Genomic DNA, 18,490 nt, shown 5'->3' with positions numbered 1-18,490 from the left:
AGCCCCCGGCGGGGAAACTAGACGAAGCGACCTCGGGAGGCAAGGTTGCTGATTGCAGAAGCTCGGAAGACCTCTCCCACCGCCACCGACGTCAACCAATGGTTTTGCCGCGACCACTCGAAGAGAACAAAGCGCCCATAGAGTTTTGCCGCTGTGTAAGCACACGACGACGAGGACCCTTAATGCCGACGAAGGCGCTAGTGCTGAGCTCAGCGTTACCATCGACGGGCATGAGGTGACCGCTTTGCTGGACACCGGGGCAGACTATTCTATCGTGAGCCAGCAATTTGCCGAGCGGTTGCGCAATGTAAAGACTCCGTGGGACGGGCCTCAGTTTCGGTCCGCCGGAGGCCACCTGATGACACCAGTCGGTAAATGCACGGCCAGGATTCGTCTAGGAGGCACTGACTTTGTTGGCACCTTTGTCATTCTACCTCGGTGCTGCAAAGACGTAATCTTCGGCATGGATTTCTTGCGGGAATACGACGCCGTTATAGACATAGGCGAGGGCAGGGTGAGCCTATCGACGCACCTGCCTCCATTACAGCCTACCGAGAACCGGCGTCTACCGCTGCGTATCGCCGCTGATGACGTAAGTGTGCCGCCACGATCCTGCGCGTTTGTCGCAGTAGAGTGCGACGATCCTTGCACTGCCGATGGCATTGCCGAGCTGCACACATCGCTCTTCCTCGACCACGGCTTTGCCATCGCGAGAGGCCTGCTGCACCTGTCCTGTGGCCGCGGAAACCTCCTGCTCACCAATTTCACCAATGAACGCCAGCACATCGTGAAAGGAACTACTGTAGCCTTCTTCGAAGCTGTTAACGACACAGAGGGCTGTTTTGTGCTTCAAACTAGTGCCACCGCAACAGCCAGCACTAAACTCGCGATAGACATCAGCACCAACCTGTCATCAAAAAAGCGCCGAGCGCTCCTCGACCTACTGAAAAAGTAAGCGGACTGTTTTTCCTCCACGTCAGGTGTCCGTCAGACGCATCTAACAAAGCACAGAATAATTACAGGAGAAACGACGAGGCCCATCCGTCAGAACCCGTACCGTGTGGCCCCTAAGGAGCGCGATGCAATACGGCGGCAAGTACAGCAAATGCTGGAAGACGACGTCATCGCACCGTCGAATAGTCCTTGGCGTCGCCCGTAGTGTTAGTGAAAAAGAAAGATGGGACATTGCGGTTTTGTGTGGGTTACCGCAAACTCAACGAGGTCCCCAAAAAAGATGTCTACCCGTTGCCTCGCATTGACGACTCCCTCGACAGACTACGACACGCCCGCTATTTTTCGTCTATGGACTTAAAAAGCGGGTATTGGCAGATCGAGGTCGATGAACGGGACCGCGAGAAAACCGCTTTCGTGACGCCTGATGGGCTGTACGAATTTAAAGTGTTGCCGTTCGGGTTGTGTTCCGCTCCAGCCACGTTTCAAAGACTGATGGACACCGTGCTGTCGGGCCTAAAGTGGCAAACTTTCTTGGTGTATCTGGATGACGTGATCGTGTTTTCCACCACGTTTGAAGAACACCTCGAACGCCTCACGTCCGTCCTCGAGGCAATACGATCCGCCGGACTTACGCTAAAGCCTGAGAAGTGTCATTTTGGGTACGACGAACTCCTGTTCCTCGGCCATGTAGTTAGCAGTGCCGGAGTTCGACCTGATCCTACTAAGACTGAAGCGGTATCCCAGTTCCCTGTTCCAACCAACAAGAAAGCCGTGAGGCGCTTTTTGGGGCTATGTTCCTATTACCGAAGATTTATACAGAACTTCGCCCGCATTGCAGCTCCGCTGACCAACCTTACACGGGATGATGTCGCGTTCCTTTGGAATGACGAGCAACAGAGGGCGTTCGATGAGCTGCGCCAGCGGTTGCAAACACCTCCTGTCTTGGCCCATTTCGACGAAAACGCCGTCACCATGCTCCATACCGACGCCAGTAACGTTGGACTCGGAGCGGTTCTTCTGCAGTGGCAAGACCGCCTCGAAAGGGTGATAGCGTACTCCAGCCGAACGTTGTCCTCTTCGGAAGCCAACTACTCGGCCACCGAAAAGGAGTGCCTCGCCGTCGTTTGGGCAGTACTTAAATTTCGACCCTACCTGTATGGCCGTCCATTTACAGTGGTCACTGACCATCACTCACTCTGCTGGTTGATGAGCCTAAAAGACCCGTCTGGTCGATTAGCTCGGTGGAGCCTTCGGCTTCAAGAATTCGACGTCGAAGTCATTTACAAGTCCGGCCAAGAGCATGCCGACGCCGATTGCCTCTCGCGAGCACCAGCTTGCCCTGCGTCGGCGAATGACTGCACCGATGACGACGCTTTTCTTGGAGTGCTGGACACATCCTCCGTGTCAGAGCAGCAACGGGGGGACTCCGAGCTACGGCCGCTGATTGATTTCTTGGAGGGATGTTCATCCACTGTGCCGCGGGTGTTTTCAAGAGCGCTGTCATCCTTCAGTCTCCGCGGTGGTGTCCTGTATAAAGCGAATATTTCTCCGCGTGGCCGAAGCTACCTGCTTGTTGTACCTGCAGTACTTCGTAACGAGGTTCTGCAGGCTTGCCACGATGAGCCGACGGCGGGTCACCTCGGCTTCACCCGTATCCTGACTAGGATCCAGCAGTCATACTACTGGCCAAAACTTTCTGCAGCCGTGCGGCATTACGTGCGCACGTGCCGTGAATGTCAACGACGGAAAGCGCCACCACTCCGGCCAGCGGGCCTCCTCCACCCTGTCCAAATCCCCGAGAAGCCATTTGAACAGGTCGGGATGGACCTGTTGGGACCATTTCCGACGTCGTCCGCGGGAAACAAGTGGATTGTAGTCGCTACCGACTACCTCACTCGGTATGCCGAAACAAAAGCCCTCCAAAGAGGAACTGCATTCGAGGTTGCCAAGTTTTTCATTGACAACATTGTTCTCCGGCATGGTGCCCCGGCCATTGTTATTAGGGACAGAGGCAAAGCGTTTACTGCTGGGCTTGTCGACGCAGTGATGCAACTGAGCGGTACAGCACATCGGACCTCAACAGCGTACCACCCGCAGACAAACGGTTTGACTGAACGGCTCAACAAAACAATAGCGGATATGCTGAGTATGTACACCGACGCCGAGCACAAGACCTGGGACGCCGTATTGCCATACGTGACATTCGCTTACAATACGGCTCAACAAGACACGACCAGGACGACGCCGTTCTTCCTCCTTTACGGCCGTCCCGTGACCACTATGTTGGACGCAATGCTGCCTCACGACACCAGCAACGACAACATCCAGCTAAATGAGTTTACGGAACGAGCGGAAGAGGCGCGTCAACTGGCGCGCTTACGAACAAGGCAGCAACAGCGCTACGACACGCACCGCTACAACCTCCGTCACAGGACTGTCGTTTTCAAACCCGGCGAACGAGTCTGGGTATGGGCTCCTGTTCGACGTCGAGGACTCTCTGAAAAGCTCCTCAAACGCTACTTCGGTCCCTATAGAGTTTTGCGCCAACTTAGCGATGTCACCTATGAGGTTGTCGACGACGGAATCGTTTCTCAACGCCGGCGTAACCGCCGCCCTGACGTCGTTCATGTCGTACGTATGAAGCCCTACCTGACACGTTGAGGGACAATGCCTCGAGCGCATTTTTTTTCCCAGAGCTTTGCACGCATCGGGACGATACTCTCTCGACGAGGGGGAAAATGTCACGTGGATAGGTATCAAGCAGCGATGCTCTGCTTGCGGTATGCGTGATCGCCGTGCAGTGTTAGTGTACAATCCCCAGCGAGTGTGACGTTCCCTCTCCTTGCCAGACAGGTGTTCGAAGACGACGACGCAAGTGTGCGGGTTCACCGCTCGCGGGCAGAACGATTCAGCCTTCTTCGCTGAGACTCGCCGTGCTGCCTCTACTCTTCGGTGTAGCGCTACGCCTAATAAATAGGTACATCTCCATCCTGCTGTCTACACCTCCGTCTACTAAGACGCAACAATATTGTGGTGATCAAGATACCAAATTTTCGTATCAGCTTGCTAGGGCTATAAGACGATACGGCGCCAGGTCCATTAGGGAGTTGCCTGGTTTGAGGAAGCCAACCAGACAGGTAGATTTTTACTTTTCAGGGACCGTGCCGTCTTGCCAAGACTGGTTCTCACAGCAAAAAAGGATGTGACGGGTTTCTTGACCGGGGGGGGGGGCACAGGCCTGCGTACGTGACACTATCAGGTCCCGACGAAGATGTACGCCGCACAGAGATAGCGCGGGGTCAACCTCTTCCATTCAAAACAGTAGGTCAATGTAGGAGTCTCTGACATCGGAACAACGCGGATTTAGTCTTGGCTCGGCGAAGTTGGGAACTGCGCGATTCTGAAGGAAAAATCTTCCGCAACGTCAACTTACAGGTGCTTCTGAGAAGGCGCCAAGGCACTAAACGGGCGTCGTTGCTGCGTCGTTCTTTTTAGGCCCCTAACAGTGTTCCAGATTTGGTACAAAGGATTTCGCTGATCAGGTTTCTGGCAGAACGAATTCCATCATGGTGTTTGCACTTGTGGAATACGGCGTTACATTTTCTTTTGTGTACCTTTCGCCTTACGAAAGTTACAAATAGACTTTTTGTGCTGGTATCTCCATTCTTAATGATAGCAAATCGCTTGTAGATGTTTGAAGCTTCGTCGAACTCGGTAAGTTTGGGATGTATCCGAAGACAACGCATGGTATCCTCTGCCGAGCTATTTATGACATTTTTGAAGCTACAGAAAAAACCTTCGTAAGAGACGTCTGCCGTGCAAGATGGAATTCTTGCAGTGTATTCCCCAGATGATTTTTCGAGGAAGCAAACCATCAAGGCCCTCGTCTTAAGTCATGGATGACGAGGATCGCTCCCGTGGGATTCAGTATCTGCGAACCACTGAACACTGTCAGTCACACTTGTTGAGACCAATGCCAAGTCTAAACAACTGCGATATGTTGCTCCACGAAGAAAAGTTGGACTTCCAACGTTAACAAAACACAGCTCATGTCGGGACGCCAGTGAGGCATGTCTTAAACCTCTTAGATAATTTTTTACACTGTGCCAGATCATCAGGTAAGCGTTGAAGTCTCCGATGGACCAGGGGTGGCTTGGGTAATTTTTTATAGTTTCTTACAATCGGGCGACCGGATATAAACGCCTATTAGCGGGAAAGATAAGCCCTTTATTTTCACCGTGAGGCAAATGTACTGGTCCCTGTCATGTGGCTGAACAAAGTGTAGAACTTATGTGAGTTATCTTCGGATGAACACCACTACTTTGATCGACACACAAGAAGTTCATCAGTTAAAAGTTTCATATCCAGAACGTATCAGCTCCTTGGTTGCGTTCTGGTCGCAAATGACGATGATAGGAAAGTTATTTATTACCACAAAGTGACGAAAACCCGAGAAACAGTGTTTCAGGACTCCAGAATTTCAGTGTAATATATTGGTGAATTTCAATTGATCATGAAAGGATCTTGAATTTAGGGTCATGATGCTGACCAAGACATGCCTCTGAAGAGGCATTGAACTGTGGGGGTAGTGTGGCAGAAAACCTCAAAATGAAGGGTTCCAAGTTCAGCAGGGTCTAAAGGATGGTTTTGGAGGAGCTTGGACTCATAGAAACAAGTTGGCATCGGAGAGCTCTAAAGAGGTCTTGTACAACTTTGTACAACTTTAAGACGGCGGCATATATACCCCCTCTGCTTTACACGGCAGGAGGCTCGAACTGCGGGTCGCGATAAAGGGGTGTAGTAGGGGATCCTGTGGTTCTCGTTGCTCAACCCTGGCCACATTTTCCTTGCGTTCGGTCATCTTTACGGATTGCTGTGAAATTAGGTCAAGAAAACTGTTTCTGTCTGGCGGCGTCAGCGGTGGTGGAGAGGAATTGTGATCCTCGATGAACACCTCCCACCTGTCTGGTGCACGAACGCGAAACGGATACCCGCTGAACCTTGCAGAGTGATCGCCGCCGCTATTGCACAAGTAAAGTTTGCTTTGAACTTTTTAAGATTGTACAGGCTTTCGCAGTGGTTACAGCGCTGATATACTTGGCAGAACTTTGCGACGTGGCCAAAACGTTCACACTTGAAATAGTGGGAGGGGGTCTCCGTATAATCGGCTGGAGCGTACCTTCTAAACCAGAGATTCATCATGGTCGGGCTTTGCGTGTTTGGCGCGAACGACAGCACCACTGAAGAACATGGAGTGGTTTTCCAGTTCTCCACTGACGAGCCAACGCCCCGCATAAGCTTTCTTACGTGCAGCACACCTTAAGTTGTGAGATAACATACAAGGCCTTCCTTCGTACACCACTTAGGAGCAATGTTAATGATACACGTGTTCTGTATGCAGGAGTAAGGCAGGCTTGCGTGAACAGCAATTCCCCCGAACCAGTCGCGTGTCAGCAGATTATTCACCTCCTAAACAAGTTAAATATAGAAAATTGTTTAGTTTAGTGCCACGAACCTGTTCTCTGGCCACATTTTTGGTGCTGCTGAACCATGAGCGCGACGTAAAAACGTGCTGATAAAACGTTTAGCACAATCCATGAATAATGAAATATCGACAACAAATCAGCGTCGTGGGTAGAGTCACATCATTTCTTGGAGTGCCCTTTTTTCTTTTCTCTTATAGATGTCTCATAGCAGGCTTGAAACGAACCATGAAAAACGTTTTTCAACTTTTCTGAAATATTAAGGGCCTGAAGAACGTAGTCAACCGACACATCCAGTACAAAGATAAGGGGTTCCACACTACCATAGCCAGAAAAATTACAACTTTAAGGCCATCAGAAGAGTTAAAAACCTACTGAAAAGATTTATCTCTTTCCCGGTCTTTGCGTTCTTTGACCGCTCGAATTACACCATTACAGCGATGTAGCAGCTACTGACTCGCTTTCTTTCAGTTTCAGCAGTGATCGCATTCGGTAGCCACGTAAAAAAAAGCCAGAAAAACAAAGCATAAACGGAAGGCATGTATGTAGCGATGTGTAAATCACGCTTTGCCGCTCCGTGCTATCGATAACTATAGCTTACAATGTGCTTCTAGACGCGAATGAAACAAAGAAAGTGTTTATTCGAAGTTTTGCAGAGCCACTATGAGACACAATTTCATGTGTGAAGGAAGACACCTGAGAAATAAAAATTTATGAGAGAATATGTTTGTTCCGATTTGTGTTTTATTTCCTCATAACAAAGCATTACCAATAAAGCCACTGGGAAATATCACTTTACTTTCTGGTGTTCTTGCTCTTTAAGAACATACAATTTCTACTAAATTAGAAAAAAATGTGTTTGGCCGGAATAACCTATAAAATTAAAAGGTCGCAAGTAGAAATACATTTCTTTATATATATGCTCAGCTGACAATCCATACCTTGTCTCCGCATTCCAATGTATCCAGACATTGTGCCCTGGGAAAAAGAATGTCAAGGTGGATTGAGTGTTTTGGAAATATACTGGCTAGATATTTGGCGAAATTCCTGAATGAGTGAGATGTATTAAAACCCTCAAAGGCTGATGTAACGTTATGCGTAATTCTGAAGGATCTGATAAGGTTATCCGAAGGTCAATTTGACCAAGTAAATTTATGTAGTTCGCTTTGCTTATCCTTTACGAGCACTATACTAGCAATAGAATTATCCTGCGGGTGTGAGGTGCCGTTCTCACAGAAATGACACGTATTTATATCTTCTTTTGCTTGCCATAGCTCTTTCTGCTATATTTCCTGAGTCAATGTATTCAGCAGTCTTACATATGTCATAAAGGACACTTTATTTTCATTATTTGCCGGGAAATTATTAGTGTCATTCTGCGCTGAACAGATTAGTAATGCAGCACCATTCTTTTTGGTGTGCTGCGACCGTCTTTTTCCTTTCGCTCTTTGTGCTTGTCCCTTCTCGTGCTGTCCCCTCTTTCTCTGTGTTTCGTTTTGTAGTTTTCTTTTTATGCATGTACATCGTGAAGCTTATTTCACATAGCTCGAATATGCAAGTTACACCAAGCATAATGATTATGAGTGTGCGAATATTCGAAAATTTCGAATATTACTCGAATAATAAATATAGTATATTGGTATTTGTTTCAAGAACTATGTATTCCAAACATTTCGAATCATCGAAATGATTCTAATAATGAGCTGTTATCGAATATTTGGATTGATTAGTTTAAGGGTGGAGGGAGGGGGGACGCGGCTTTCAGGTTCAGAAAAATGACCAAAAAAAAGCATCGTGTTTTTTTTTAAGCCACATATTCGGTTTCTGTGTTTTCTATCCTGTGAGTTTTCAAAGTTATTACACGGAAAACCATCGCAAAGTGCATAAAAATACTTTTGGCAGCCGCGGTGACAAAATGTCAGCCAAAAGAGCGAAAAAACTGCAATTTTTTCAGAGCGCTGTATCTCCGCAACGGTGTCACCTGGCGCGGCCATTTTGGTACCATTGGATCAGCCGCGCGATCTCATTTGTGGCCCTGAAGGACTTTTTATCTTAGTTTACTAAAAAATGCACGAACGGCACAAAAAAGACGCGCAAACAACCCAGAAATAGGTGCTGAAGCGCGGTTAGCCTTCTAGTCGGCGCGCGTTGAAACGGCCCTCCTGTTTAGTCGTCGCTGCGGCAATACAAGATGGCCGCCGGCTCTGCAGGTCGCTCTTAGGCTTAAATCTAACGTCACAGGCAATAATTTCAACTACTGGCGTTGAATCGTAACCGGTTGCGCAGTGAGGTGATGCTCTGACGCGCTGCAGCCATACCGTGCGCTCGGTAGCTTTTGACGCGTCGGCGGTTTCTTTCTAAAGCCTAGATAGTTTACTGTTAAACATAGATATACCTAAGCGTGTAGACATCACAAATTAGTCTGAAAGTTAACTTTGCGATCCGCTATCACAAGCGTGCACACCGTACTTCACCCTCCAGGGTAAAGTCACGCTCACCACGAAGAATTCGATGACCTTCGCCTTTCGAGCCATGCAACTTCCCTTAATCAGGGTCGTTATCTCAGGCATCTACATCGAGATAGCGTCCGTGTTGAATACCATAGCATATAAATCAATGAACAGAAACTTGGCCGAGCGAAGCAGCAACAATGAACTCCGAAAGACGCACTACGCAGTTCAGGCGGCCTTCATCTTCCGCACCGACAGCCAATCAGGAGGGACGTCTCTGCGCGCGCCGATGGGAGAGCCAATCGCGCTTCAGTATCTATTTCTGGCTTCGTTTGTGCTTCGTTCTTTTTATTTCGTTCGTGCGTGTGTGAATGACCGCCAATAAAAGAGACAGCTTGAACAGGAAACAGGATCGCTCGGTGGATCTATTGGTACCAAAATGGCCGCATCCAGTGTCAGCGTTGCGGAGATACAGCGATCCGAAAATTGGCGTTTTTTCACTATTTCGAGCTGATATTTCGTCACCGCGGATGGCAAAAGTATTTTTTATGCCATTTTGCATCAGTTTTCGGTGGGAAAACGTTGCAAACTCACCGATTAGAAAACATAGAAGCCATGTGGCTCTCGAATGACATGTGGCTCTCGAAAAAACAAGTTTTTTGTTATTCTTTCGAACCTGAAAGCCACGTCTCTCTTTTATTCTACAATATTATATTCGATATTCGAAGCTGTATACGTAATCGATTCGTATTCAAAAAATGTGATGTTCGCATACCCCTAATAATGAATATTGGACGATGACTCCACGATTGCTATAATTCGGGTGTACATTTCTTCTGAGTGGCACCTTACACGGAAGGTTTGCGCCGCAATAAGTAAAACAAAGCATGTTGGGAAAACTGCAGAAAATATAAAAACTAAACTCTCCTGCACAGCAGCTTTGTTTACTCGAGACAGAAAAGGTACAAACGCAAAGAAAACTACCATACAAGTAATTGACTTCTATCTAGAGCACAAATAGAGATACAAAAAGATAGAAACATTCAGAATTTTTTTTATTAGCAACAACTGCGGGTTGCACATATGCAACACTGGGCATAACTGTCATAGACTACAGAAGGGAAGCTAAACCGCCGCTGCGTTTACAATGTTTTTTTTTTCGCAACGAGCGAGACACTAAAACACAATTCTTCCAGTTGGCTTGTCAGGGGGATGTTAAGCCTGTTGGAAGTCGGTAGAACAATTTCTGCCTTTGTTTAGGCACAGGGACGTCTGGCACTTTGAGCAAAAAATGAAGGTGCAGCCCCCTGGGCATACCTTGCACCTGTTTCTACATTCGTTCGACAGTGGCCAGTGCTCTGCTCCATCCTTTCTCACGACTCGGGGAATTTCAGTGAGGACCTTCCTGAGAAGTGGGAGATTTTCCTGATATGGCCGTCAAGGTAGGCGTTTGCTGTAGAGTACCGATCCAGTTGCAAGCTCTGACAGAAATCTACGAAGAGGCATGCTACCATTGCCTTTCTGTCGTGCATGCGCAGAAAACATGCATTGACTGCTACCATTTTTCAGTGTACCAGAATATGTACAGGTACCATCGCTTTGCCCGCATCGGAAAGTGATAACTGTTACGCATTTTGTCTAGGAGGTCAACACCACCCATCGACATGTACTCGGGCCCTACAGCGGGGCACTCAACGGGAACATGGATCCTCTGGCTTTTGTCCCACCTTTTTACGGTAGTCGTTGCTTCGACACCAACACAATTGGAGATAAGCGCCACTGGCGTGTTGTCAAACCTTTTTACGACCACCATGTCTTGCTCACCGCAAGATGCCACGCAGGAGTCCAATGTGCCACGGCATTATTTTTCATTTCTTTCTCGTTCATCAACTTGCATGATTGCATTCTGTTCTCCTTCACGGTTCCAATGTAGGAAATTTTTCTACGTGTTAGCTTAGTGACCAATGAGGACATGAAAAAAAAGTTACCACCAACAACGAGGTTGTGGTAGTGGCTAGGGAGACTTGAGCACAACTGGATCACAACTCCTGACACAAGGCCGAGTTCATATCCACTTTGACCACCAGAAAAATCCTTGCTAAAAGCTAGGTACACGTGAAAGTCATAGCAGAGCCCCGACTCTCCTGCTCGGGCCCAAAGCTTGAGACCCCACTTGCACTTTGGCTTGCTTGGCAGGTACGGTACTGCCGTATAGGGGACCTTCCGCGGAACGGAATTAAAATCTCATCAATGCACGTCTTGTTTTTATGCGAAATCTTCAACATGTTTTCCCGCAGTTATGAATGCCAAAGGCGCACTTTCCAGCATTTGTCTTGCATAGTCTGTTCCGTCGCACTATCAGTGTCGACAAAGTGCAAGTGACTCGTCATTTTCTTAAATCGGTTCCGATACATAACTTGTGCTACAAGCTCATACCTGCTTCCCTGTTCTCAGTACGCATGCACCCTGTGCATATTCACTATGGCCATACGGAAAAACCTTCCAAGCACAGATGTGAGTTCTTGAAGTGTCAAGCCGAGAGTTCCATTTTTCTGTACATAGTACTTATTTGTTTCTTCAACGACGTGTAACAACATCGTTCCGGACACAAACAAATCTGAAAGCTGCTTTGCTGAGAGAGGCTCACAAGGAGGCAAAGAGAAGTCATTTTCGAAACAGCTTTTTGATTTTTCAGATGATGTTTTCTTCCATGTGTAGCGCTTCTTCGCATACGTCGCTTTCAAACCTGTTGTAGGGGTCTGGGCGGGGACCTCATCCTCGGGCTCCGTGGAAGGACTTTCTTCATCACTGCTTCCGTCAGCAAGCGCCTCATCCTCTTCATCGTTACAGCTGTAATAGGATATGTCCCTCTGGTTGCAGTCGAATTTGGGAAGCAAGTTGTCATCCCCAAGGAAACGTTTTCTTCGTGTTATCGGCAACCCTTAAAACGTAGACGTAATTGAAGCCTGCAATAACAATAGTACTAAATAAATCAATTGTACAAAAGCTAAGAGTCGTAATTTTTGCTTTTTCCTACGGAATATGGCACATACGCAATGCTATCCTCAAGAAAACTGTCACGTTGCATATATGCAACAGCGGTACACAAGGGCTCTACTGCCCGCCATTGCATATCTGCGACGTGATAAAAACAGAAAATATTGCGCTTCAACTAACGTCTGAGAGGCAAAACCATGCATACTAGAAAGATAAGGAACATGGTTGCTCTACAGCTTGGCAGCATGAAGTGGCTGTCTGGATGGATGGATGGATGAACGATTTTATTAGTTATTTCAAAAATACACATACCTGATCAGCGGAGGCAAGGGGGACGGCGCTGGCAAGGGGGACATCTTGTAGACAGTGCTCCGTGCGCAACGCTGCCCCCAGTGGCGGAATTTTGAACTTCCGAGATCAAGAAATGGCTAATGCAGAGAGTAGCGTCACCTTTTTGCCAGTATCATGCGAAACGCGCCATTTCTTGGTTGATAAACAGCGCGTTGCATATATGCAACCGGGGGCACGTGGGGTTTTTAGAGAAAAAGTGTGAAGATGCTGTTTTCCGTTTGCACAGCACTTGTCTATAAGAAAAAAAACTACGAGATGTGAGTTATTTAGAGGAGTTTAAGTGTAGCCCTGGATGGAGTAGGTTATACGAGTGTGCGTGTTGTCGCACGAGAAAAAAAAATTGCCCGGTATTTATTGGCTATTCAGCAGGCGTATTATATCTGATTCCTGATACCTACGTAAAAATACCCTTTTAAATGGGTGTAGAACTGCTAACTATCGTAGTCTATCTTATAATAAACTTCAGGGGTAGCTTTTAGCGTACATAGAAGGACGTGCGAAAACAATGCGAAGGCTGGAGTCCACCCATAGATCCGCGAGCCTAAAAGAGCCATGAAGAGAAAACACAAGTTTGGTTCATTCAAAAGATTGCCTCGTTATAATCATACTGACACCGCTTTTAACGTACAGTTCGCTCAAATAAGCTACATAATTACGAAAAAGGGGAATGGCCATGTGACCGATTAACTAGCTCATTTCCCGCAACAGAACCTATAATGTCATATCAGATAGCTCTGCAACCGGCGCAGGCTGGCTAAAGCAAACGCAACTTAGGCAGAGATTACAAGTTTGCCGAACTAGCTGTTTGTGCTTAAATTTAGGGCGCACATGCTTAAAGCCGTACGAATCTTGGGACAAACCGTGGAAGTTGCGAAAGGACACGTAAACACAGCACAGAAGTACCGATGCGTACTGCTGTTGGTACTGCAGACACTATGCTTGGTTTACCTGTACAGGACAGCGGGGCTTTCGGGCTGTCTCAAATGACACTTGTCGATTGACGAAAGCAACGCTGTCTTAGCAACCATATTTGTCGAGCAAGCACTATGTTTCACGAAAACAATATTTTCTCCCTGAACAAAAGCAAGCCAGGTTTAAATACGGTCAAAAAGAAATCAAAGGCAGAAAACGGCTCGCCACAATATGGTGGCGCCATTTAGGTTCACTAACGGCAAACAAGGCTTCCCAGTCGGCTGCAGAGCCGTAGGTTCCCGTGATGTCAGTGCAGACCACGAAACCACACGATTTAACGGGAAAATTAAAATTTTAACTTTAATTAATGAATGTCACAGTGAATAAAGCATCGTTTGCATTCGAACAAGCGCTGGGGGCACTTTAAAACACGAAATATTTAGAATAACACAAACTTGTATTTTGTCAGGGCTCCTTCCCGCGTGAATCGCAAAGAGCATTTTCTGCGCGAGAAGACGCGCCGCTCACTGGACAGGCGCGGTGAATGATGCCGCGGATCCCACCGAAATGGTGCGTGCGGCTTAGTGCTTGAAACAAAAGGAGCGAGCGAAATTGTTTTCGCGGGGAAAGGAGCTGATAATTCCTACCAAAAGGTCTGTATACTATGATATTTACGCCTTTACCTTTCATACTAATATACGCTAGAGGGGACACTAGCGCTAGAGTCTATGCGAGGTGCCGAAGGGCGGCTTCAGCCCCTCAGGAGGCGGCCATGGCTGGGGGATGCGTGATTTTCGAACTTGGCTTGACCCACCCGTTATCTTGACTTGACTCAGACTACTTTTTTAATGCCAAAGTTATAACTAACATTCATTAGTGTATAAATATTAATCTTGTCCCCGAGCCACACCGCACCCTGACCAGGGAGCAACAGACAATAGTCAGGCGCATCCAGGCGGGGTCACTAGTTCACCCCGTCCTGTTGCATACATTTTACCCTGAACGCGAGGGGGACCGCTGCCCATTCTGTAAAACAAACAGCAGCACGCTCGCACACATACTGGTGGAGTGCACTAAACTCAAGGCCCCTATACCCCCCCACCCTCCCTCCACCCCCCTACCCCACTCCACGAGCGATGGGAGACCTTGCGGTCCAGCCCCGCCCTGCCGACCCAGCTCGTGCTGACGGCCGGGGACAGGAGCTGCTGGCCCAATACGGCTCCCGCGACCTGGGAACCGCTCCGTCTGGCGTCTGAAAACGCCTCGAGCTCAAATAAAGTTACTACTACTACTACTACTACAGGGTGTGGAACCGGAACCGAACCGAACCTAAAACAGGAACTAAACCGGTATTTTTGCCAGAACTGAACCCGAACCCGAACCGTTATTTTTTTAGCACGCTCAACCGGAACCGCAACTGAACCGAAAAAAGAAATAACGGTTACCGGTTCACGCCGAAACGGTTCGACCCTCCGTTGTTGATATTGCACAGTCACTGCAATTCAGGCCTTTTTTTCTTTCACGTACCATCAACTTCGTACCCGCTCGGGCACTTTTTCCTCCAGTCAATTGAACACTATCACGCTCTATGTAACAACAGGGGAATGAATGAGCAACAATGAAGCAATGGTCTGTTGCGGCTGGAAGCGCGACCTTAGTGCAAGCTGCCCAAACAAATGTGATTCTCGGCAGCTTCCCGGATATATAAAACGACTTTGCCATTCCCTAGCTGCGACTTTATTAGAGCTATCAGGCTGTAGGAGTGCTCCACTGCGCAACAGCGAAAGCCCACACCAGATTCGCATTTCATAATTTCTTGAAAGGTCCGAAACCTGCAAATATTTAATACTCGACAAGTGTGACCGCAGGAGCTTCTCAGTGGCTAAACCGTTTGCTGCTGACCACAAGTTGCATTTATCTCCCTTCCCCACGATTGGTTTTCTGAAGTAGATGGAAATCGAGAACGTTTGTGTATCGAGATTTCGATCCACGTTTAATATCATTAGCTGGTTAAAATAAGACTGCCGGCCTGCAACATAAGCTTAAAATCGGAGCAGAGATATAGCACGGGGCATGAAATACACCAGTTTTTGTAATGAGCCTACACGGGAAACAACCAAAATGAAAAAGGCGAATGACGTTTTAAAACATTACCCAAAAAGTAAGTAAAACCGAATAAGCAAAAAAAGCACCAAATCGTGGATATCGCTCTATACTTGGCTTTGGCCTGCCTTTCACAACCAAACGTGTCATCAATGCGAAGGAAGTCAGTTCGTGGTCAGTTTTTGAGGACAGTACAGTGGACAAGTTCCGTTTTTTACGGATACAAATAACAACAGATATGTCAGGGAAAACTGTTAATGTGCGCACTTAATACCTTACCAATAAACTGCAGCCCTCGACATTGTTTCGGAAGCAGAAAAAGTAATAAAGCAGATGACACGTTCAAAAAGCAGGACGGTACGTAACACTGCCCCATTCGCCCAGCGGTCACCTTTTCGGCTTGTTCTGCATTTTTGTCTCTTTCAGATCTGCCTTTTTCGAGAGTGCACTTGTACTGACTGCCCAACTTGCTACATTGCTTCTACTGCTACTTGTTCCTGAGGGAAGTTCTGCTGTGGACGAATTTAAGAGCGTCTACTTAAAAAAGTCCCATCTCTAGCTCCGGGCATCAAATTTCCCTTTCATTTTGTAACAGCATAATCTCTTATAAGATTCCGCAATGTAGCGCACGGCACAATGGCCGGGGGTCAGGCAGTACGATGACATAGTGATTCTTATGCACACATCCGGCATAGGTATCGCAAAAGGAATTGCAGTGGTCAGAGAAATAATGCAGTAACTGAGGGGTAAATAGAGCTTACATTTAACAGCAGTGTGGCAAACACATTTGATAAGTTGACAGCTAACAAATTATTCAGGGTGACCAGATAATCGAATTCATTGGTAGTAATTATGTGCCTCTAGAAGGATTTTTCTGTTTTGTTACAACTACAAAAAATGTGCGCCATTGGTATTAAGCACTGGTATTTGACCGCGCCAGTACCCAGGCCTAAATGTACGGCTGCAAGGTTAGCGTAATGGGCGATTTCGTAGCGACGATTGCGATTTCAACAAAAAAAGGAAGGGGCAAAAAATATATCCAACCGTCAAATCTCTTGACGGTGGCTTCATGAATAGTCGCTAGGACAACATAAAGTCTGGGCGAGAAAGTAGGTGGTTAATCGTCGCCACTTCTTCTGTTTTTCTAATATCATGTAATTGTTTACAGTTTGTTTTGCAATTGCGCCACTAGCCTTGGGGAAGAGCAGCATTTTAAATTTTTGTTTGTATTTCGATTTGACTGTCGTTTAAAACTACTAAATGCCTTTTTCTAATTTCAGTGATAATTAAACTGATCGAACCGGTTCGCAAACCGGTTCGGTACGTGATTTTGTCGAAGCGGAACTGAACGGGAACTAAATAATTTCGCCTGAACCAGAACCGTAACCGAACCGGTATTTTTTTCGGTTCGACACACTGGTGTCAAAAAATTGTACTTCCAGTTAATCTGATGTTGAGGTTAATCTTACGCCAGACGGGAAGGTATTTGTAAAGTTTATACTCGGCTACGCTTAGTGGGGTGGACGATTAAGTCGATTAGGCGGCGAAGCGTTCTTTTTTGTGTGTGTGTACGAGTCGGCGATGGCTTGCGGCTGCAGGACGTTGACTGTACTGTATTCCAGAAGGTTGCATGGTCAAGGGCAGTGGCAGCGATATTGTGTGCACATTATTGATTGCCAGCGGTAAACGGCAACCTGGCAGATCACGGTTGCGTTGGCGGACTGGTTTCGTGCATGCGACCTGCCCTCAATCGCGTCGCCGCTTTCTACCATGATAATGTACTGACCACGGTCAACTTGGTGGTGACCCACCAGCCGGACGCATCTCCCCGATATACCTCCGTGAAGAAAAATTACACGGCTGTACCCATATATTTGCTGCTGGTAAAGATGTTTTATTTGGCTTAGCCAATACCGTGCTCGTGTAGTTCTCGAATGCGTCGTCATGAACGGACTAGAATCAGACAGCGTGCTCGTAGCGTCTATCTTGTGCGGAATGTCGAGTACGCGTCCGTTTTCAGAAATGCCGCAGAACATGACTATACTCGGGGACAGCTTTCTGTGGCAATGGAGAGAAAGCTACGGGAGGGGGGGTGAAGTGGCCGGCCGAACCACGACATTTCGCTGCTCAGTTGGGAGTAGTTCTACAAACATTATTCAATGCGCATAACCTATGCAATACAAAAACATATATTTCTTTTTTCTAGCCTTGCTTTGACAATGCGAAAAAATCGCCAGAATATAATCGCCACTAAGCGTTACTTTTCTTATATATTATCCGTTTTGTTGGTTGCGGAAATTACCACTGGTGGCACGACGGTTCTTTTAAAAAAATGGCGTCTTCATCGACAGCAGGTACTTTTCCGTCCGATAGCCCGCCAGTTAATTCGCCTCAGAGGATTTTCAAAAAGCTTCTCTACCAAAAGCTGTCAAACCAGACCAAGCAAGTTGTCTGCAACGTGTACGCCCAAGTGAGACTGAAGCAACCAGGACTCTTCGTCGTTTCCGCATTTCGTTCGGTTAGCCAGCTTACCGGCGTAAGCGAGCGTACGGTCGCACGGCTCAAGAATGAGGTTTTGCGTGGCACCCTGAAGTCCCCAAAGCGCAAAACACTTCGTTTGTCGACTGGGAAACCGCCTGCAGTTACACGACAGACAAGAGTACAGCGGTACGACAGCTTCACCCTTGCTGCTCTCCGACGGAAAGTGCATCAGTACTTCATTCGCAACGAGGCGCCAACTGCAGAAAAGATCCTCATCGATGTGACCAGCGACCCCGAATGGGGCTGCCGAAGCTGAGTGTCAGAACGATGCGTCGGCTTCTGAATGACATTGAATTTGCTTTTCGGAAGCGAAAACGTAACTCTGCGCTTCTGGAAAGGGATTGCATCATCGTGTGGTGGCGGAAATATCTGCGGACTCTTCGAGAAATGCGAAAGCAGAAACGGTACGTAATTTCGATTTGGCGGACGGATACATAAACGTCAATTCCTGCGATTAAAATAAAAAATTCCTATGTAACATTATTTGACAGTTGAAATGTAACAAGAAAAAATAACGATCGAAGTTATCGTACAGCCAAATATTTTATTGCTGAGAGGTACTTATCAACACCGCTCCACATGCATACTGGCGTTCACTTTATATTTTTCATGGCGTTTTTCTGTATCCCTGCCTCCTGTTCGTATTTTGCATGCTATTCTCGTTCTGCAAGTGAAGAAACAAGTATGCATCGACATGTT

At 47.2% G+C, this 18,490-nt stretch overlaps 1 long non-coding RNA gene across 1 annotated transcript in view; it reads right to left on the bottom strand.

Moving 5' to 3' along the window:
• The window catches only part of LOC144145662 (uncharacterized), a 39,288-nt gene that overhangs the window by 15,996 nt on the left and 4,802 nt on the right, over positions 1–18,490 (bottom strand). The window contains exon 2 of the long non-coding RNA XR_013317563.1: positions 7,379–7,415. This is a non-coding gene — a long non-coding RNA (uncharacterized LOC144145662). The remainder of the gene's footprint in view (positions 1–7,378; positions 7,416–18,490) is intronic.

This window comes from Haemaphysalis longicornis, unplaced genomic scaffold (assembly GCF_048455015.1).
Source record: "Haemaphysalis longicornis isolate Haplotype H1 unplaced genomic scaffold, Haemaphysalis longicornis Haplotype H1 scaffold_7, whole genome shotgun sequence".
NCBI lineage: Eukaryota > Metazoa > Arthropoda > Arachnida > Ixodida > Ixodidae > Haemaphysalis > Haemaphysalis longicornis.
The sequence above is the reverse complement of the archived record's forward strand: the minus strand, read 5'-3'. Positions and strand labels throughout refer to the sequence as shown.